The sequence below is a fragment of the Malaya genurostris genome, chromosome 2 (genome assembly GCF_030247185.1).
Source record: "Malaya genurostris strain Urasoe2022 chromosome 2, Malgen_1.1, whole genome shotgun sequence".
Taxonomy (NCBI): domain Eukaryota; kingdom Metazoa; phylum Arthropoda; class Insecta; order Diptera; family Culicidae; genus Malaya; species Malaya genurostris.
Window position 1 is genome coordinate 125354005 of NC_080571.1, and position 23347 is coordinate 125377351.

Consider the following 23347-nt stretch of genomic DNA (forward strand, 5'->3'; position numbering starts at 1 on the left):
AATAAAACTTATATGGTCCATTTAAATAGTAAACTTAGTTGTATCATTACACAAATAAGATCATAGATCAATTGAACCAAGTTTTTGCTTCATATAAATTTATAGCAGGATTGAGTCAACAAGGACATTGTCGATAAAATTAACTCAACTTTGGTTGACATGCAATAATTAGTTAGTTTATTTCAACAATAAACTTAGCCTGACCAAATATATTTTTTGTTTGGTTGATCCAAAATTTTGATTCAAATCAAACAGAGATCATTGTTTTTGTTGAAGGGAGGAATTGGTTTGTAACAATCATATTCTAGCATGAAATGAATATAAATCAAATTTAAAAAACTACTAACTGTTTTGTTATTTTGAACATGTTCAATTTCTCTGCGTGTACGGAATAAGATCGAGGTAATCGTGATGTTGACCATATCGTAGGGACATGCGAAAGTGAATTCTTTGCGTACTCAAGCGAGATTATAATACGTAACAGCTTACGATATTCTTGTTGGTCGTTGCTTTGGAGTATTTTCACAGAAAGAAATGATGAAACTTACACGACATGTAAACCGATAGTGTAATGAAATGGACATCAGTTGAAATGAAAATCTGATTTAAAACCATGATTGATGTAAAATAACATTAAAATTCATTTAGTTTTTCATTGAAAAAGACTGTATATTCACAAACCGCTTCGTTTTGTTATGTAAATTTCCATTCAATTGCCTGCTCCAAATATGTGCATGAAAATAAATGTAAAATCACAAAATATTTTTATCTGTGTTCTTTAATATTTTTACTAAACGAATGGAAGAAGTAGTAAACACACAACAAATAAATCAAATAAATAAACCTGATCTATAAATATGCCCTGTTGCACGCTTGTTAGCTTTCGTCTATGATAATACATGAGAGGAGACACATCGTGTGCGCAGATCAGTATGCAGACCGTCAAGAGAATGTAACTACATCCTACATACGAACGATCATTGATATTCGCAAATGTGAAAGATGCATGTCAGTTTTATTTGTACTCACGACCTACAGTACAGTCTGAGACATTATCCTCCAGCCTTTTTTTTAATGTCTCGTATTCGACTCATAAGTGAATAGCAGCTCATGTTGAATTACCACGTCATAAACTGCTAAGCAGACGTAAAGTTATCTCTACTAGAGAAACTTAAGTTAAACCGAGGTATAGTCGTCATATTAGTGTATTAGTTGCTGGCAAACCAAACTCACTTCGGCTATGCCGGTTCTCAGTTCCTGATTCCATATGTACCGTAAAAGAGATTAAAAAATTCAATACTAAACTCACTATATTTTCTTAGAGATGGATGTTTACAAACTGAGATTTAAATAAAATTTGGTTACTATTGAATTTTATCCGGATCCGACTTCCGGTACCGGAGTTACAGGGAGAAGTGTATTTGAAATTTCAAACCGTCATTTAGAGCAACGACGGAGAAATTCTTTGAAATCAAGCTCAAAACTGTTTCAATGTGTAGATTATGTTGGTTGATGATCAACCAAACCAAACCGGCTTCGATTTCCGGGTTCCAGAAGTACCGAAAATAGTAGATAAAAACTCCGAAATGGAAGACACTTAATTTCCTCAGAGATGGCTGAATCGATTTTCGTCAACTTAGATACAAATGTAAAGTATGGTGATCATAGGCTGCTATTGAACTTTATCCGAGTTCGACTTCCGGTTCCGGAGTTACAGGGAAAAGTATTGTAAAAATTTCAAACTATGTTTCTGAGTGACGATGCAAAAAAAAAAACAAAAAATCTTCTGAAGTTGGCAAGTACTGTTTTAAGGTTACACTAGTTCATGCCCAAATGAGCTTACAATTCTTTTCAGTTGTAATCTTTAATACCGTTTTCGTTTATTGATCAGAGCAGCCCGTGAGCTGACCCAGAGTCACCCAAACAGATTTTGATGTGTTTGTTTTAGCAACCTGGGGTCGCTCTAGATCGGACTCCAATCGCGTAGTTTCGCTCTGAAATTTTTCTCGGGTCGCATCACGCATCCATTCGAGTTTGTTTATTTTTCTTTTTTTCATGAGTTGTTGTTTAGGGCGCGTACCACGTGTTCGTTTTACCCGGAGTCAGAGTCGCCCGCGTGAAGGTTCAAAAATGAAAACGATATAATATTTCGCTTGTTTTCAGTCAAGATCAAAAGTTTTCCGAAGAATCATACAGTCATATTCATGGGTGTTTTAAAATATAACGCCCATTGCTCGGCTCTACAGCATTTATTCACAAAATAATCGATATAATCTCGTAAATGGAAGCCCAGATTTCGAAATTATACAAATGCTTGAATTCTAGTCCTAAAATTACAGTAATAAGGATTACTTTTTGTAGCTTTCAAAAGAACCTTTTGGACGATATACCCTAATAACATGTTAGTACCGAGTTATGAATCATAGTGCAAGTATAAGTGTCAGGTCTACTATACATTTCATAACGCAACATTCCAAACATTTTGCCATGTGATGCACATGATGTACAAGAAAAAGCTTCATTAAACGTTGTTGCTAGTTAATCTACATAAATGAAAAATGGGCTGTGGCTCCCACAGCCTTTCAGTTATGTGACAGTTGCTTTCCGGTACACCCTCTTTGGTTTCCGAGATGCCATCAAAGTTTACCAGAGATGGACGAACAGAAACAACGTCAAAACATATAATTTTATCGTTTCGCACCGACGGAAACAATTTTTTATCAACTATAATTGGTCTCGTTAAAGCCAATGATAATGCACTATTCATCCAAGTTAAAGAGAGTAGAAGATATCGGGACCACGATTAGATCGCCCGAGTGTGACAGAATAGACGAAAATTAATGTTCATCTTGCACTAAATTCAACGTATTATTATTATGCATACGAAAATTATAACTTTGCAATCTCAAAAATAATGTCAATTGATATTGAAAGTCTGTGTAGAAATCATTTATTCCGGTTTTTAATAAGAGTTACACTAATACTTAGAATAAAATGATAAAAAAGGGCTAGTCAAAAGTTTTAATTGTTGCTGAACGTGACGTTTGGGAGATTTGTTATTATGTACAATTTAACCAACCTGTCGGCTTAAAATGAAATCGGTCTCCAGATCAGCTGCCCCAATCGCACGGTATTACATTTAACTTATCATTTTTTTTAAATGTATGGGTGGGCGTCTAGTGGTAACACGCAACAAAACATTTTCTAAAAATAAATAAACTCCGAATAAATTGTGAATTGTGACAATCAGGACTAGGAAAATCACCGAAAATCAAAAATCGTTGATAATAATCCTCGTTGCGTAATCACAACTCATCTGATCTCTAAGTGATTTTGATTTTTGTATGATCATGATCATGTCAAGTCGAGATCAGTAAAAATCTAAATTCTATATAAATCACTACTGGTTCGATCGAAAATGATTGATATAGAAAACCGGTTACGATGTGATCTGCAAAAGTGCACAGAGGGGCGAATAAATTAGCAAAATAATAAATTTTGTATAATATGAGTAAATAAATTTTGCATAATAACCTTCAAACGGTTGAACTAAAGTTATGCATTGATTATTTTACTCAATTTATATGAGTTTGGGAGCACCAATCGCTGGGCAATTGATGAAAATCGATTGAAAAAAATCACTACGGAAGTATGGAGGAAAGAAAGAAAGAATTTCCATGCTTTTATTTGGTTGGTCGCATAGGAATTTCATGCTCCGTTATGTATTTAAAATTTATTCAGCAATATCTTGTTGGCAGAGTAATATCATCAGTAAGAACAGCAAACAATTTTGCATATAGGCTGTGATTAATAATGATTATAATGATAAGAAAAACATATTATTCTATTGTGCCAATCCCCTGTCCGGTTCCGAAAGTATTGGGAACAGTGGCCAAAATTTTTAAAATGAAGCTCTTTGTTACGGTTCTGAAAAAACAACTTCAAAATTTTAATTTAACCTCTTTAATTTGAGCGAATAGCTTTCAGCACGGTATGTTTTTGGCAACGTAGTTGTTCGACTATGAGTATCTATACATTTTTATTATGAAATCCATTTCAACTGTTTCCAATAGCCGTTGCGGAGATTTGAAGATGGATTCATATTATTTCACGATGAACATAAGATTAGGTTCCAAGTGTAAATGACACATTCTCTTTGTTTACTTGCTCTTTCGATTATTACGGTACTTTTAGCAATCCATCTTTTTAACTTTTTGCAGAGAATAATAACTAAAACTATCATCTTTTAATATGTTAGCAAATGTTCGAGCCCCATCCTGGAAGGATTCTTAGTGTCAGTAGGATCGTAGTACTAGCCATGCAATGAATCAGCTGCGAAGTCTGTTGAAACAGAAGGCCAAATTCTACAAAAGGAATATAATGTCAAGACTTTGCTTAGGTTCGAAAATATTTAACTCAAATAACCAGCTGAGAATGTGGTTAGATCTTGTTGGCAGAGTTGCCATATTAAAATCTGTGTTTCACCTTGAAAAATCTGTGCACCATTCAGTGCTGTTTTTACGTATAAATAGGTTCGGGGGTAAGGTTCGTTTGTGTGCCCTTAACTAACTGAATGACCGTTTTTTTGCTCGCTGGGTCCCGTCAAGGGCTCCATCTGTGTTGCATATTCTCGAGCGACAGTTGCGAAAATCTGCTAAAAATTTTTTGAAAATCAAATTATTGTTAAACTCAAATTGGCTGGTTTCAAGTCATTGTTAAACTCAAATTGGCAACTCTGTCGAGGCTATAACAAATTCTCGCAATTTTAGTATTTTTGAAATATGTATGGCGAATAGATGTCAAAAAGAAATGTTTTGAACTGTTTTCAGATCCAAGATGGTGCTTTCTGTGTTTTTTAGTACACACCAACAAAAGTTTACACCCTTATAGATGCACATAAAAGGAGCGTCTCGATTCACTTACATTCACAATTCAAAGCATGTGGAAATAAGTCATATAATTATCTTCACAGTTAATTTAGCTGAAGCTTACATCGATACAGACGCAAAATTAATTTTTACATGTTAGTAGATGTAATATTGTGTCATCACTGTAGAAATTACGGCATGTCTGAATTTACGTCATTTTTTTAAGAGTGTAGGATTTGAAAATTTATGTTTTAAGTCATTTTACAAATCAAGAAGGCGATTTCGGGTTTGTCGATATGAAAAATAAAATTACATTATGTATACCAGCCTTTATTTTTTAACTACAATGCTGAAAACAATCTGCATCTCCGCAAGTTCCGTTAGAATGTGCTAGGAGGCAATATTGCCTATATATAGAAACCATTGTGTATCCACGTCGACTCTGCACTATTATTTGCGACAACAATCAGAGTATTTCTATAAATCAAATTCGTGCTAAATAGCTCGGGTTCTAATTCGACCATGAGATTCATCAATTCTGGATGATAAATCAGTTCTGGAATTGAAACAAAGTCTTTTGTCTCTATAATCATTATTCATTTTTTTCGTTGTATTTTCAGAGAAAACATTGCTTTTGCGTATTGCACTACTGACTGAATATCTTTATCTGCTAGTGAACATCGTTGCTTGGCTGACAATCGTAAGAATGATCATTCATAATTATGAATGAATTTAAAGAATATGAATATAATGATATTGATAGGAATGAGATTATACTCAGCGGCGATGTTTGACTAGGTGATAATTGCGCTGATGACACTGATCAGAGGTTATAATGCTGCCCCAAAATCAGTCTCACAAAATCAAACGATTATCGTTATCGTGATCGATGATGATTTTGTAAGCGATAATCACCGACGATTAATATCGGTGATGATAGCTGTTTTTTGATTTTCTGAGAATGATAATGCCAACACTGGATCATTGACTAAATCTGATAAAATTATGCAAACAGAAAATTGTGGTATTTGTCGGTTGCGTCTTTAGATATGATTATATCTATCGAATATATGTTGGTCTTTAATACGATTATATTTATAGAACCGGAAGAGTTAGTCATATGACCAACGAAATTGATCAATAATCCAATAGTAACATTGAGCCTAAGTTTGTTGAAATTGGTTATTCCATCTCCGATAAAAGTGAGCGTATAGAAAAAAGTGCGGTTTGTCGGTTACGTCACTTTTATGATCATCTCCGGCACCGGAAGTGTAAGCTTATAAATCTTCAAACTTGATCCTCAGTCCTCTAGTAGCTTCCAAAGCCTAAGCCGAAATCAGTTCAGCCATCTCTGAGAAAATGAACGTATAGGATAAATCTTCGGAATATGTACACACAAACACACACACACATACACACACACACACACACACACACACACACACACACACACACACACACACACACACAAACATTGTTTGATCTCGTCGAGCTGAGTCGAATGGTATAAATCACTAGTCGGATATTCCAGCAATTCTATTACCTTTCTATACAGAAAGGCAAAACATCTCTGGGTCAATAACATTCGCGATAACGAGTCTTGTTGTAGTAACGCACCATTCCTGCTCACGCATTATACCCACATTACAAAATTTTAGAGGATAACATATCGTTGGTATTGAAATTGTTATGAAACAATATGCATTCATTTCGCCTATTCTTATTCTTTCAGTAATTTTCTTTTTTACTTGTTCCAAAATGTATGGAGTGACTTTCCGCTTATGGTCATGTCAACAACGCATACAGACAGTCTCTACTTTTAAAATGTCTAGGAATTCAGTGGCAATTTGGATCGAAAACAATTCCTGATGGCGCCAATCTTTGCAATTATGCACTTTTCAACTCTCCTTCACTGCCTAGCTCGCTACGATGTCCCGAATGAAACAAAACATAATTGCTCAGCTCAATTTGGATAACTACGATGATGTTACACGCTTGTTATTCCTTACCTCCGGCACGAAGCGAATGTTCATGCTTAATTCTTTTTCCTCTCGAAAAACTATGATATCAACCCTTGCTATTCCAGCTATTGAAGCAAGTCATTCTCAGTGCTGAAGACCATGTTTCCCTGGAAGCCATCAGAAGTACTTTGGCGCATCTTCCAAACCTATACCGAGGGCTACCACTACTTAGCTTTGTTTGCAATAGAAAATGAGCTGTTTCCAGATAATCATGTAATTTGAAGTAGCACAGAATAGAAAAGAGGTATCTCCTATTTCCACACTATGCCCATCAGGCGCACACAAACGGGATCCAGGCTCGATTGGCTCATCTGAACGATGAAATCAAACTTAAAACTGAAAAGGGCGCATCTATTTCCTCAAACAACGTACCTGAGGCTTAAGAAAAACATGTGAATATATTTTCTCAGTTACAGCATTTTGAACTTTATGTCCAGAAAAGCGTCAAAATGATTCTAGCTCTAGATAATCATCAGATACCCTTCACAACATGGATTTGATTTTAGGCAATTTAAAATTTGTAATTTTATAATAACATCTTTTAGCAAGATGGTCAGTTGATCGTTTTGTCTGCTCTTTTGTTTCTTCTGACCATCCATACATTTATTGAGTGGTTTGTTTTGAGTATACACTTCCATGTTTGTTTCGGGTGGATGGGTTCGTTGTATTCTACATTGAATGACGTTCACCTACTCGAAATACCCGGCCAATTATAGGTAGATTTACCGTAACATTAATAATCACTTACTTTTAAATTCTAACGTGATGTCGTTTATTTGAACAATGATTTGCAACTATTCTCCTTCAATCATCTCTCCTTCTTACTTCTGTAGCTTTTGAAATAATTCTAGAGTGCCACTGTTATACCAAATAAATATACCACTCATCACAACATGATTCAGCATCAGTTATTCCATTGATGGCTGGATGCATTATGGCGAAATAGGTCTCGTAAAAGAACACAATTGTCGCCAAGAGGAAAGAACACGTAAAAGTAACTGAATATATACAAATCGAAATGGAGCATCAAATTACACTGTCTTTTGTCACCAAAACATAAATCCTATTACTTCAATCTTCAATGTGTTACCATAAATCTAACCGCACCTCGAACAGAACAGGAAGTTGAGATGGAATTTAGGTTGCAGGTAAACCACAACTTTAGAGTAGTGAAACTGTTACGACTTTTCACAAGAGTGAGAAAACTGCATATATGCGTTTCTTTAATTGCAGAAAGCATGATCAGTTATACGATCGTTACATTTAATAACACTTGAGCCTCGAGCATTAGCATGATGTTTTCGGTGATCGCTTTTTGCCGGCGGCATTGCTACATCGTGAGTCGATCGGAGGAAAAAAAATACGTAATCGGAATACAATTGTGCTATGACTTTGCTTTTCTTCATTGATTTTTCAAGAAGGATGCTTTGAAAATTATGTATTGCCTTGATCCAGTACTATTGTAGTACTATTGTAAACTATTGTAACACTATTGTGAAAATACTGAATACGCTTATTATGAATTAGAATTTGTATAATACAATTGAACCTAAATATCCCAGATAAATAAGTACTGCTCCATTTAGAAACAACATGATTTTCAAAAAATACTATCTCCACTGAAAAAATGTTTGTTTAAAAACCTTGTCATCTAACATCCATTTTACCTTTAACCGATTTTTTTTCTTTTACCGAATACGTAAATCCAATCGCATAATATGTTTGCACATAGACATGTTTCACCTAATTGAAATAATCCCATCCTATGGGTGGATGTAGACCAACACTACCAGTTAGTAATTTACAAAGGGAGATGCTTTCAGATCCATATCTGTCAAGCAGCGTTTCGCTGTTGAAACCCTGGTTTAGCGATAGGAATCGGAGTGAAGCCAGCACAATTCAAAACGGCACCGAAGAGAAGGCCATGGTCGTGATCGTGACGGCAGTGTTGGGTAACCGGGAATAATGGCTCAAAAGGGAAAGGAAGCAAGCGTGAACCTTTCCATCCGAAATTAAAACATTTTCAATTTGCGTCCCATCAGTTTTCACAGCGAGTTGTGAATAAGGAAAACTTTTTCGGTACATTATTATAGTAACGCCCAAATGCGATAACGTTTTATTTCAATTCGAGCAGCATCCTCATCACTACGGTACTCTTTCCGTACGGATGCCGACCATAGCAGAAAGAAAAATGTATATTGTAGAAAATTTAAAAGAGGGGGCTTTTTCATTATGTTTATTCATCGAAAATGAATTTGTATAGATTTTTTTCTGCCACCATTTTTATTCACTACCCGTGATTGAGACTGTGACAATAAGGAGTCAACAACAATACCCTCTCAGAGATGCCTGGTGTGGAATACCGATATCTGATGAGGGTGAATTCATGTTCGGTGCTCATGATGATGGCGATGAAGGTGATGATGGAGAAAAGCAGAGTTGACTATTGTTACTTTAGTCTGTTTCCCATCTGTAGACAACGTGATAAAAAGAGGCAGGAGTTTCAAAAATTAGATTCCAAAAGTGACTGTAACATGACTAAAATTTTGAGCTGAAGAATGTAGTCTTCACATATTATTAGTCGAGTTAGGATCTTTGAAATAAATATGAACTCATTATTTTGATAACATCTAATATATGTGAAGAGATCTGCAATTTGAATGAAAAACGCGTAAAAGATTAAGTTTAAATTTTAAGCTAGTCATTCACTGCAAATAAATAGTTTTATTCAGTAATCTAAAGTGTCATAAAGAGGTTTATAGCTTAACATGAAATATCAGAAGTAAGTGAAATGTACAGAAACAGAATCCGGACTACCGAGTAAGTGAGAAAGCCTCGCAAATTCGATTAATTGAAGAATTTTCAGCATTGACGAATATACATTAGGAAACATGTTGCGGCATCTAAAATATTCAACAGTTTGAAAAAAAAAGTTGAAAAAATTGACCAACTTATCGCAAAATTCCTGTAATTCCTGAACCAGAAGTTGGATCCGGATAAAAAAAATAGTTGCATATTTGATCGTAAGACCTTTCATTTTAGGCTGAGTTTGCGACATTAAATTTCTTTTATAAAATGAAGTGAGTTCCGTTTTAGAAGTTTTTAACTACTACTTCCGATACTTCTGGAACCGGAAATTGTTTTTTTTACTATCAACCAACAAAACACGTACAGTATTAGAATTATATGGCTAGTTCAAAGTACTTGGTTTGTTTTTACATCGCCATATATACAAAAAAATTCGTGAAATTGAAATTCTTTTCTTATAATCCTGTTATTGCAGAACTGGCACCCGTATCAAAATGGAACCAAGAAGTATGCTGGAGTCAAAGCCAAATTCATCCAACTTGGCGGAGTTTCGAAAAACTTTGGAATAGCACTTAGCGATGTAATTCCACGATAGGGTAACAGAGATACTTTGGCCACTTCATATATTTTGTCCCACCTAACAAACTTTGTGGATTTAATCGAGGTTAAGTAACTCATGCTGCATCAATTTGAAGCTAATCACATTGAATTGCCTATTGCGGAAGGGTTTTTCAAAGATATTACAACATTTGATGGATATTTTTACAAAATGATCCAAAACAAAATCAATCCTAAAGTGGGCCAAAATACCTCTGTTACCCTAGTTGTCGATGTATTTCTAGTAAAATGAGAACATGTTGTTTTTATCAGAAATAAAATATAAAACCCCTTCTTAATCCACCTAGTGGTGTGATAATACCTTTCTCTTTCCTCAAAACAGTCTCATACAAACATTTTTTATCGTTTTATTAAATAATTTGTGACACTAATTTGGGCTCATTTTTAACACCAATTAATTCAGATTGAATCGAGTAGTTTACAAGAGCATTCTTCAGTGTTTGCATCACATAGTAGGCATCATTTTTCACATAAAATTTTTGAAATCGAAAAAAAAAATTGATGCCAAAAGTCTTAGAATTGCATGAAACCTCGAGATTTAGTGTCATCTCGAAAAAAATTTTTATTTTAAGTCGACTTTCTGGGACTTAGAAAATATACCAAATTTTTAAATCAAAGTCCCAGAAAGTTGATCTAAAAAAAATTTTTTATACCAAAATGGATCTCACTCACTTTTCTCAGCGATGGTTTGACCGATTTCCACAAACTTAGATTCAATTGAAAGGTCTTCCGGTCCCATATGGAATCCCTGAATATCATCTGAATCCGACTTCCGGTTCCGGAGTTATAAAGGTAAAGTGTGTTCAATATGGTACACCGTCACTGGCGGAACAAAATCCGTAAAAAATGTTATAAACTGGCCTCTAAACCATTATTCTCAATTTTAGGGTCAATTGAAAGGTCTTATGGTCCTATAAAAAATTACTGCATATTTTCGGATGCAACAAACATTTAAATCGTAATTTAGAATGCGTACTAGTAGAGTACCCGGGTTGGCGGTTCAGTGCATAGGACGCTGGTCTTACAAGCCAGTTGTCGTATGTTCGAGCCCCGACCTGGAAGGGTTCTTAGTGTCAGTAGGATCCAGTGTACTAGCCATGCAATGATTCAGTACACTAAGAATCGGCTGCGAAGTCTGTTGAAACCGAAATGCCAAATTCCACAAAAGGAATGTAATGCCAAGACTTTGCTTTGCTTTACTAGTAGAGTTTGTATGTCATGTTAGTTGGTGGCCGTACGAACCGACTTTGATTATACCGGTTCCGGAGCCAGAAATGCATATAATAGTGAACCCACTTCGTTTTCTTAAGAATGACGTACGCGACAATCTCTTGGTTTCTTTCAAAAATCGAAGAGAAAAATTTCGAATAGAATACCACAATATTATATGTACATGAGAAAGGCATCATTACAACACTAGATGGATTAAAACTGGTTTTATATATTATGTATAGGGGCTGTCCATAAAAGACGTCACGACACAAAAGGGAGGGGGGTGTTTCATAAAACGTGACCTTTTGTGACAGGGGGAAGGGGGGAGGTTTTTGGAATGTGACGTCCAATATTTTCAATGAGCGCATTTTTGAAATACCTAATTATATTACTGCTTTGCCCTATTTCCTGAAAAAATCTCCGCAATGAACGTTTACATTCTATAGGAAAACGTGTATTTGTTGATGTAAAAGCTTCTTCTTGTAAATTCGGAAATGAATGATGCAGGAAATCATTTCTGTTGCGATAAGCAAAAGTGCACGGAGGAGCGAATAAATTAGCGAAATTAATAAATTTTGCCTAATATGAGTAAAAAAGAAAAGGATGCCTTCAAACGGTTTAACTTGAGTTATGCACTGACAATTTTTCCAGTAATTTGATTTTCTAGCATTGATAATAGTATATCATAAGAATTCGCCGTAGCATCACTTTTACATAAAATTCTTATCCTAATTTAATTCTAACATAGTCACAACGATTTGAATTTATTAAAACATATTCCTCTTATTACTTAAATATCATCTTAGGTAACTCGTCATTAATTATGAAATCTGCTCGGAAATATTATTTGAACCAAACGATTAACTTCTATAAATTATAAAATAAGCTGTTATTTTCAGACATTTTGTTGATAATTTCATAAACTGTTTCGAGTTTGTTTGTATCATTACATAATTTTTATTCTAATTTAGCTATTGGTTGAACTCATGGACGCAGCTGGAATCAGAACTAAGTCTTAAAAGGGGCCTTTATTAAATTGAAATTCAAATTTTCTTTATGAAATGATAAATAAGTTTCATGTATGAAAGGTCACGACAAGCAAGAATGTCTCAACCTGGGAGATTGGATAGTCTACCTTGGGTACGCAAAGAATTTATTAGTTGAGATCTGACATCACGATACTCCACGCATGTCCAAACGACATGATCAATATCCCGATAACCTTCTCCGCAAGCACAATGATTAGTCTCGGAGAGCCCAATTCGAAGGATATGTGCATCTAACGTGTAGTGATTGGACATGAGTCTGGACATCACACGAATGAAATCCCTACTCACATCCAGTCCCCTGAACCATGCCTTTGTCGATATTTTCGGAATAATTGAGTACATCCACCGACCCAGATCATCTTTATCCCAAGAAGCTTGCCAGCTGGCAAGTGTTCTTTGACGAGACGAGCTATAGAATTCGTTGAAAGCAATCGGTCTCTCATAAATTTCACCCTCAATAGCACCACGTTTGGCTAAAATATCGGCTCTTTCATTGCCAGGTATGGAGCAATGAGCCGGGACCCAGACAATAGTGATTAGATAATTATTGTTCAATATGTCGTTCAGGCACTGTTTTATTTTGCCCAGGAAAAACGGTTCAGTCTTGCCAGTCATGTTTGAGCGAATGGCTTCAATTGCACTCAGACTATCTGTGAAGAGGAAATAATGGTTTGGAGATAATGTGACAATTACACTCAAACTATAATGAACTGCTGCTAGCTCTGCTATATAAACAGATGCAGGTTCTTGAAGCCTAAATGAGGCCGAAACATTATTGTTAAACATACCAAACCCTGTCGCTTCTTCAATTCGCGATCCGTCCGTGTAAAACATTTTCTCAGAGTCAATATGCCTAAACTTACTTGAAAATATTTTTGGGATTTCCGTCGAGCGTAGATGATCCGGGATTCCACGCACTTCGTGCTGCATGGATGTATCGAAAAATAAAGTTGAGTCAGGGGCACTCAGGATGCTGACACGGATAGGAATATATCTTGATGGGTTGATTTCCTGTGACATATGGTTAAAATATACTGTCATGAAATTTGTTTGAGATCGAAGCTCGACTAGTCGTTCGAAATTATTAATCACCATGGGATTCAGCACCTCACATCTTATTAGCAGGCGTGATGAAAGCTCCCAAAATCGATCTTTTAATGGAAGAACTCCCGCCAGAACTTCAAGACTCATTGTATGTGTCGAATGCATGCAGCCTAAGGCAATTCGCAAACAACGGTACTGAATTCGCTCAAGTTTGATAATATGAGAGTTTGCAGCGGAACGAAAACAAACGCATCCATATTCCATCACTGAAAGTGACGTTGTTTGGTACAATTTTATTAGATCTTGCGGATGAGCACCCCACCAAGATCCTGTTATTGTTCGAAGAAAATTTACTCTTTGTTGGCATTCCGTTATCAGATACCTAATGTGTCCTCCCCACGTGCATTTGGAATCGAACCACACCCCGAGGAATTTAAAAGTTAAAACCTGTTGGATCATTCTTCCCATCATATGGAGCTGAAGCTGCGCGGGATCATGCTTCTTTGAAAAGACGACTAACTCTGTTTTCTCCGCAGAGAATTCGATACCAAGATGAACAGCCCAAACGGACAAGTTATCTAAGGTATCTTGCAATGGTTTATGCATATCAATAGCTTTGGGTCCAGTAACTGAAACCACGCCATCATCTGCCAATTGTCTTAGTGTACATGGGGTTACTAGACAGCTGTCAATGTCATTCACGTAAAAATTATAGAGGAGCCGACTGAGGCATGAGCCTTGCGGGAGACCCATGTAGCTAATTCTGAATGTTGCCATATCGCCATGTGAAAAATGCATGCGTTTCTCTGACAAAAGGTTGTGCAAATAATTATTTATAACCGCTGGGAGTCCATGTTAGTGGAGCTTGTCTGAGAGAACATCAATGGAAACTAAATCAAATGATCCTTTAATGTCTAAAAATACAGATGCCATTTGTTGCTTTTGAGCGAAAGCAATTTGGATGTCAGACGAAAGTAATGCAAGGCAATCATTCGTCCCTTTATTTCTACGGAAGCCAAACTGAGTATCTGATAACAAACCGTTCGTCTCGACACTTGGGTCGTAGAATAATTTTTTCGAACAATTTTCTGATGCAGGACAACATCGCAATGGGTCTATATGAGTTGTGATTGGAAGCTGGTTTCCTCGGCTTTTGAATGGCGATAACTTTCACTTGTCTCCAGTCAGGTGGAATAATATTTTGCTCAAGAAACTTGTTGAACAATTCCAAACAAACGTCTTTTTGCGAGGTCGGGCAGATTCTTCACCAAGTTGAATTTAATTCTGTCCAACCCAGGAGCGTTATTGTTACAAGACAAGAGTGCTATAAAAAATTCCATAATTGAAAATGGGTTATTAATAAAACCATTATTTGGAGGAGATTCCCGTATAATGCTCTGCGTAGGAACAGAATCTGGGCAAACTTTCCTAGCAAAGTCAAATATCCATTGGTTCGAGTATTCATCACTCTCATTGCCCACGTTACGATTCCTCATTCGTCTGGCCGTATTCCAAAAAGTGTTCATTGAGGTTTCTCTTGACAAACCTTCGACAAAATGTTTCCAATAGCTACATTTTTTGGCTCGAAGTATGCTCTTGTACTTGGTTTCTAAAACCATAAGTTTTTCAAAATTCTGAGGAGTTCCTCCTCCCCGTTTTAGAAACGTCTTGCAAGCATTTTGTTTTGCGAGTTTAGCCTCTGAGCACTCTTTATCCCACCAGGGGTTGGGAGGCCTTCTGTTAGTCGTTGGCCCAGGAAAGCGTTTAGTTTGGGATTGTTCTGCTGCCTCCAGAATCGAACAAATGAGGAAGTCATATTCTATAAGTGGAGGGAGCTCTTCCATTGAATTCAAAACACTAGAGATACTACTTTGGTATTTAATCCAGTCGATATTTTTTGTCAAATCATATGGAATACTAGCTGAAGTAGCAAGGCAATTGCTACTGCTAATTGAGATGATGATTGGTAAATGATCGCTACCGTGTAAATCAGGCAATATTTTCCAGGTGCAATCTAGTCGAATTGATGTTGAGCAAAGAGATAGATCTAATGCACTTGGGCGTGCAGGAGGTCTTGGGATCCGTGTCATGTTACCCATATTTAATACCGTCATGCTAAAATTGTCACAAATGTTTTGTATTAAAGATGATCTGCTATCATTGTAAACGGAACCCCACATAATACCGTACGAATTTAAATCCCCCAGAATCAATCGTGGAGCAGGAAAGGGTGGGGGGTCTTTGCTTCTGTGACAATTTGTGACAAAGGGGGCATGGGGAGTCAAAAATCGTTAAAAAAAAGCGTGACATCTTTTATGGACAGCCCCATAGTTTATTTCCAACCATTCTCAAAAATTTCCAGATCCGTTTTCACCAAATTGAAATAGTCCTGGAAAATCTGAAAAAAATGATTCAATATTTTTCAACATGGCTTTGAATTTAACAATTCAATGAATTTGAATTATCGAAATAACTGAAAACACAATTGAGTAAATACTTCTGCAAAATATACAAAAGTATATGCATTTGCAACAAGAAATGATTTATAATGCAGTATATTCACATCATCTGCCTTTTGTGATAGAGCTGCATAAACTCTCAAGCGATAACACTTAATTTTTCGTTTAAGGGTGACATTTCGAAAACGGTTGAAACGAATTTTCCATTTGTTTTAAGAAACAGAAAACGACAGGAAAATTCCTTACAGAGTATCTGTAGATATATGTATAAGGGTGAGAAAAATAACACAGTTCGAAAAACTCTTGTGATTTTACATCTTATAAGATGCACATAAATGGAGCGTCATATTTCACACAAATTTATATTCAAGGACATGTAAGATTGTTTGATTTGAAAATTACATGGCTTGAAACATTAGATCACAAGCACATCGGTTACCCGACTGAACCACAGTGCTCATATCTGTTCATTGAATAATTGATACATATAAATCCATACAGCGGCACTGGCTAGCCGAGTGCAAATTACACTCGGAGCGTGTAAAATTCTGTGCGAGTGGAATAATACGTCATTTGAAAAAATAAGTAGTTGTGAATTGTATCGTTTGTAGAATTCTGTCACCAGTAAAATTCATAATTTTTTTCGGTGAATGTTTATAAATAACAAATGCGAACATATTGATCATCTGCCGAGGCGTCTTCTCTTGTGTTCGAAGTTGAGCTCTGCTACATTCAAGTAATATATTAAATTGATCAGAAGACTTATCTCAAGTGTGTGAATCTCAGATACTGTAAGAATACTAAATATTTAGTGACATATAAAAAAGAGGATTTTTCTTGTTTTCATTTAAAATGAAATATAGACTACAAACTTTTCATGCATTTCAGAGGTTCACGTACTTGTAACTATGTAACTTCTAACAAAGTAAAAATATATTCGTGTCGATTGGCTCAGTTTTTCGTATTGTGTGAACGGACGATTTCGAGAAAACGCGCTTCGATGGATTGGCATGGCGGGTGTGAACTATATTTCAATTATAAATAATATATCTATCGATTAAAGCAATAAATAAACACCTGTTTTGATCCACCTAATGATGTAATGCAGACTTTCTCTTATCAATCATACTATCATTTATAATACTGTGATATTCTTCATAATACCCTATAATTCCGTAACCGGAAGTTGGATCCGGTTTAAATTCAGGGACCATCGCTGAGAAAAGTGAGTGTTAGTGTAATATGTAGGTGTGCTTAAATTAGTGTAATAAATTTACATGTCACTTATTCTAGGTATTTCATTTCAATAAATTGATTGGTATTCATTTGAATATCATGCTTGCTCGTACAATGTTATGTCGTGTCATAGAGCTGAGCACCCCTATTTTAGTCTCGTAAACCGAATGAATTTTGCTGGATAAATAAGTTTATTGTATTATCTGCGATCTGTGAAAGTTTCATTCGAAGATGTTTATTTGTTATTTTACGAATACTTTCGTATTTTTTTTTATCCTTAAACCTTTTATTGTAATCTAAGTTTATGAAAATAGATGTGGACAGTAACATTATTTTCATGTTTTAACACACATCATCCTATAACTCCGGAACCAAATATTGGATAAAAGCGAAATTCTTGAACTTTCGATGGAAACATAAAATCATTTGTGAAATTCGTTTCAGTGATATTCAAAAAAGTGAATCATATTATGATCATTTTCAACCCATAATTCCTTGCAAATCCTAAACCGAACGTTGGATCCAGATGATACTCTGAAACTCTGTGTGGGGTCATGAGACCCTTCGTGTGATGTTCTAAGTTCAGGTTCCACCATCTGCGAGGAAATTTTCACTCACACATGCATTGTAATTTTAGTAAAATATAATCCCAACAATTCATAACAACATAATTCTACAAACTATACAATTCATAACTACTTAATATGTCAAATGACGCAATATTCCATTCATACAGAATTTTACAGGCTCCGAGTGTAATTTGCACTCGGTTACCAATTTCCGCTGTATGGATTTATATGTATCAATTATTCATTAAGCAGATATGTGCTTCTGTGGCTCAGTCGATTAACTGGAGTGCTTTGTGATCGAATGTTTTTCGGTTCAAGTCACGCTGTTGCTATCGATCTTTTTTCTTTATTTCATTCGATTTCAAGCCATCTAATTTTTAAATTACACAATTTTATATGTTCTCGAATATAAATTTGTGTGAAATATGACGCTCTATTTATGTGCATCCTTTAAGGGGCGGGTAGGGTCTAACACTTTTGAAAAATCATTTATTATTTTCTTTATATTGTCTTATAGTAAAACGTTTCAAGAATATTCAGTGAAATTTTCAAACCTATTGGAACGAAACTTTGGAAGTTATGGACCTTTATCTATGGCTGTCTTATTCTGTGAAGAAGCATGAGCTCGTCGCACAGGCCCAAGATTGACTTCAAAACTTGACAAAACATTCTTGAAATGTTTCATTATAATAAATTATAAAAGAAAAAAATATGATTTTTTGAAAATTTTAGACCCTATGGACTCACTGGAGTAATTAATTGTTACCATTAATTTTATTGACAAAAAACTTTAAACGCATTTTTCTCAAAAGCAGGTTTTGATAGTCCGTGTCCATCGTCATTCAAAAACTACTGCACCAATTTTTTATTTCAAATTTTCCACATAAGTTCTACTTATAAAAAACCAGACTTCAACGTTTTCCTTTTCGTTGTTTGTAACTTTGGGGAGGTTTAACAGCTACAAAATGGCAAACTTTTAGTGAAAAATCGTAGTTTTCACTTTAAACAACCACAAAAAATTAAAAAAAAAATTAAAAAATCAAACAGAAACGTTGGGGTCTAGAAAAGAATCTTCTCTAACTATACTGCGTTCATTTGTTCACTTCTGATTAGTCTGCACTGAAATACAGTGGACACCGCAAATCATGATTTTTAAGAAGCGTCCTCAAAAATATCTCTTCACCGACTTATTTCTTAATATTTTTCCATGAAAAAATTACAAAATGTTGTTCGAATGATGCTTTTTATCATGCAAAACATTTGAGTTTATTTTGTTGAACGATAGTTCTAAAAAAATCGCAAAGATGATGATTTTTTTCATCATTTAGACCCTTACCGGACAAAACGTTTGTGCGGGATTAACTAAAAATGCTCGAGTATGCTACTCGCATTTTGCGGCGAATGATTTTAAAAAAGTGGACTGCAAAAATCATGCAGTGCCTTTGCAATAAAACAAAAACGATTTTGAACAAACGTACGTATCCATATCATGCGCATTGCATAATATCCTCGTAAAAAAAAAAATACAATTACAGGCAACATGTAGAATTTCTTTGTTCGGACGAAAAAACTCGTAATGTTGAAAATTTTTTTATTCATGAACGGTAATTGAATTATTTTGTTTTATAAGAACAAAGTGAATGTGAATCTCGCATGAATCTAAATGTGAATCTCGCATGAATCTAAAAAAACTTCGAAAGTCCCAAGCAACAGCAAAAACTGCGATTAACCGTTTGTATACAAAATGTCGTACACTTCGGAGGAATGTTGATACACTGGAAAATGCTTTGACGCAGGTTCGGGATGAGAATCTGATACCTCAACGCGCAACAGACCATTTGATGGTATTGCTTCTAGCATAATTTTTACAAATGATATTTTATTAAGTTAGTTTTGCAGGAATTTTGTAGAGGCGTTATTAAATGAATTATATTCTCGTACTGGTAAGAGTAGAGAGTATTCTGATGAGCTCAAGTGTTTCGCAGTTACATTGCATTATTATTCTCCGCATGCTTATCAATTCGTTCGACAATCTTTCGGAAATTGGTTGCTAGACACGCGTTAGGAAAAATGGCGCAAGAGTCGGAAAAGAACAAGAAAAGCTAAGCTAAGGAGGCTCTTGTGTTTATGGTGACAGGAGTAAACACGAGTTTCAAGATACCTGTTGCATATTTTTTGTTGATTCTTTGAACACTCAACAAAAATTAACTTTGGTGGAAAATCTAATCGTTACATTACATCAAGTTGGTGTAACGGTTGTTTCACTAACGTTCGATAGACTGAATACTAATATGAGCGCAGTAAATGCCTTAGGTGCATCACTCAAGATGGATGACATTTCAATAGACAATTTAAAGGGTTATAGAAAATAAGTTATTTCATGTATTTTTCAATGTATTCAGCGAGTATTTGTACGTAATTTTGAGAAATAATGATTACGGAAGATAGTCATGCATGAAACTCTTCCGTGTTATTCTCTATAGTTAAGATATAGCTACATTTCCTTAGGTGGTGCATTTTACCCCGGGACGCTATCAGTATTAATTTTTTTTTCTTTGAATTCCATGTCATGAAATTTTAGACACAATATTAAATGTTCTTCCACGTAAATTTGCGTGAACTACGACGCTTCATTTATATGCATCTAATAATATATAAAATCAGGGTTTTCTCGAAGTGTGTGGGTTGTGGAACTAAATTTCGGAAATGAATTTCAAACTTGGATCTGAATTTGGAAACTGAATTCAGGAACTGAAATTCAGGTCCAGACCAGAATTCAGTATCAGAATTCCGGTCCGGTATTCAGTTTCAGAATTTTGAAACTGTGTTTCAAATTAGAAGTTCTGAAACTTAAGACTTAAATCAAGGACAAGAAGATAGAAAAAATTCTGCTCTAAAATGCATGCCAGAATCCAGGTTTAGAACATAGGTCTAAAATTTTGATCAAAAATTCATTTCCACAATTCTAGAAGTGTAACTGAATTCACGAATTGGATTTTGAAGATCTAAACTCCGGATCTGGTTCCTAGAACTGAATTTCGGTGCAGATTTTCAGTAATTATTAATTCATTTTATTAATTCATTTTTTCATTCATTCATTCATTTATTTGATCATATGTTCATTCATTTATTCATTCATTTATTCATTCACTTGTTCATTTATGTAATAAATTTCGTTTTACATTACTTTAATCATTCATTTACTTATTCATTAATTTATTTATTAATTCTTTCATTTAACTTATTCATCAAATATAAAAAGAAGAGGAGGTTTTTGTGCCCTTTGAGTAAGTACTGGTTCAACGGTCAGCTCAAGGGGGATTTTTCCTGCTCCAATAGACGGATACATAAATATTATTTTTAGAACAGTTTATTTTTAAACATATTAAGCGCCCCTTAACAGGAATCTTACATTCCACTGGGAGCTCTTGCTTAGTACAAATAGTTAGCCTTCTTCGTTTTATAATAACCTCAGCTTGATAAAATCGCGTTTTTTTTTTGTTAGTAGAATTTTTTTCCCAAGCTGAGGACTGTATGTGTCCGTAACCAGAGAGCTCCTAATGTGAGCTTTTTGGTGCGGGGGAGTGTGGAGGGCAAAAAAAAAACTAAAATTCACATTTTTTTTGTTTTATTGATAAGTTGAACAGCTGTTAATTAGTCAAGGACATGTGAAAATCATTTTATTTTTTTTTATTTTATAGCATCGAATAGTACAGGTGTTGTATTTTTTTATTGTAATAAGTGAAAAATTGTAGAATATGCGGCTTCTGCTCTAAACAGCTATGTTCGTTAGTAATGGATATAGCAAGAAAAAAATTCTAGTTATGTTGTTTTTCCAAGAAAAATCTATATTTAAATATCGCAAAATCCTTTGCCCATGAACTAGCTACAACAATTAGGAACAGTTCATAAAAAAGTTGAATTAGTAAATTTGTGCATTTTCTGGTTTATATGAAATCACCGTCACCGCACCTGACAACAAAAAAGCATAACAAAACATATACATTACAAAACATGTACCATTCGTTGCTTTGTTATTTACTGGAGAAAAATCGTTCTCATATTTTGAAAGGTATCATTGAAAAAAATATAGAACGAAACGAAATATGCTACGTAATGTTTTAAAAATTGCTAAATATTAGATATACTTTAGTTTCCTGCGCACCTAATCATCACATTCTACTTAGTTTTTTTTTATTATTCTGCGGCATCTCACCCTGATTTTTTGGCGTCATCTATACCTAGATATGGATAGACTTTAACCAACAAACTTTCTGGAAGCTTCACACAATGCAATAGATTCATAAGAATTAACACAATACCAGAAAAAAATTACAGAAACATTCAACGAGACTGTCGCTTTATATTACATTTGCATAAGTTTCGAATAGTAGATGATGTCTGAATTGTTCAGAAACAACTTTTATACGTTATTTTATGGAAATGAACGGTAATACACGTCCATATTCTATTGATCCAGCCAATACTTCTAGTGGTAAACTGTTATTTATTTTCGTAAACTGATTGAGTTCAAATAAATATGAGTTTATAAAACAACAAGAAAGTATGTTTTCAATATAAATTAAATTTTATTCGAGCCACAAAATGATATTCGTTTGCTCCAAACAATTATTTTTTATTCTAATGCATGCAATGCAATCTGATACGAGCATGATTTGTTGATGATACTGAATTGTAGAATATGATTTTCATCAACAGATATCCAATCATTCCATCCCTTCCTGTCTATGTAAAATGGCGATTTTATCGTCACCGGCAAAAGTCTTCATCATTTCACTAATTTGTATTCACTCTCTCAGAAGGGTTCGACAAGTGCAGCGTAAAGTATACACTTAAACATGTCTGTCACATTGTCAAGGGGCTCTTGACACGCCTCGTATAGATATAGATGCTCTACTTGATGTCGGTGCTAAATTTGTACTTGAAGGTTGCTCATCTTCGGTCTACAAATGATGCAGGGTGCTTCTGAACTCTATCAGAGTCGTTCTTTTCTCCGCTTCGGTCGCATCTCTTAAACTATAGTATGAAATGAGGAAATCTCAATTGAGACCGTATGTTGTAGGAGGTTTTACAATTGGTCTGGAGGTGGCTGAATTTGAGGGAATCGACAATCGGAAAGCAAAGTCGCGTGCGGGGATAAAAACTATAGCGGCGATTATTGAATGAAGGCCACGCTTCAGCGAAGCTCTGTCAAGACGAAGCGTACGACAAATGTCGAAAAAAAGTGATCGGTTCAAGAGCAAGCAATTAGTGAAGTTAGAAAGACTTAAAACAGATAATTTGGGCAATAAAGAAAGTCTTGTACAGAATGTTCGTTTTAAGTAGGGATCTACATCAAATAAGAAAATGATAAATTCAATTTCTGTAAGAGCGAAAATATTTAGATTTTTATTACAAGAAAATATTTTCCCACGGATTTATTTCGTTTTTGTTGCTATTTTA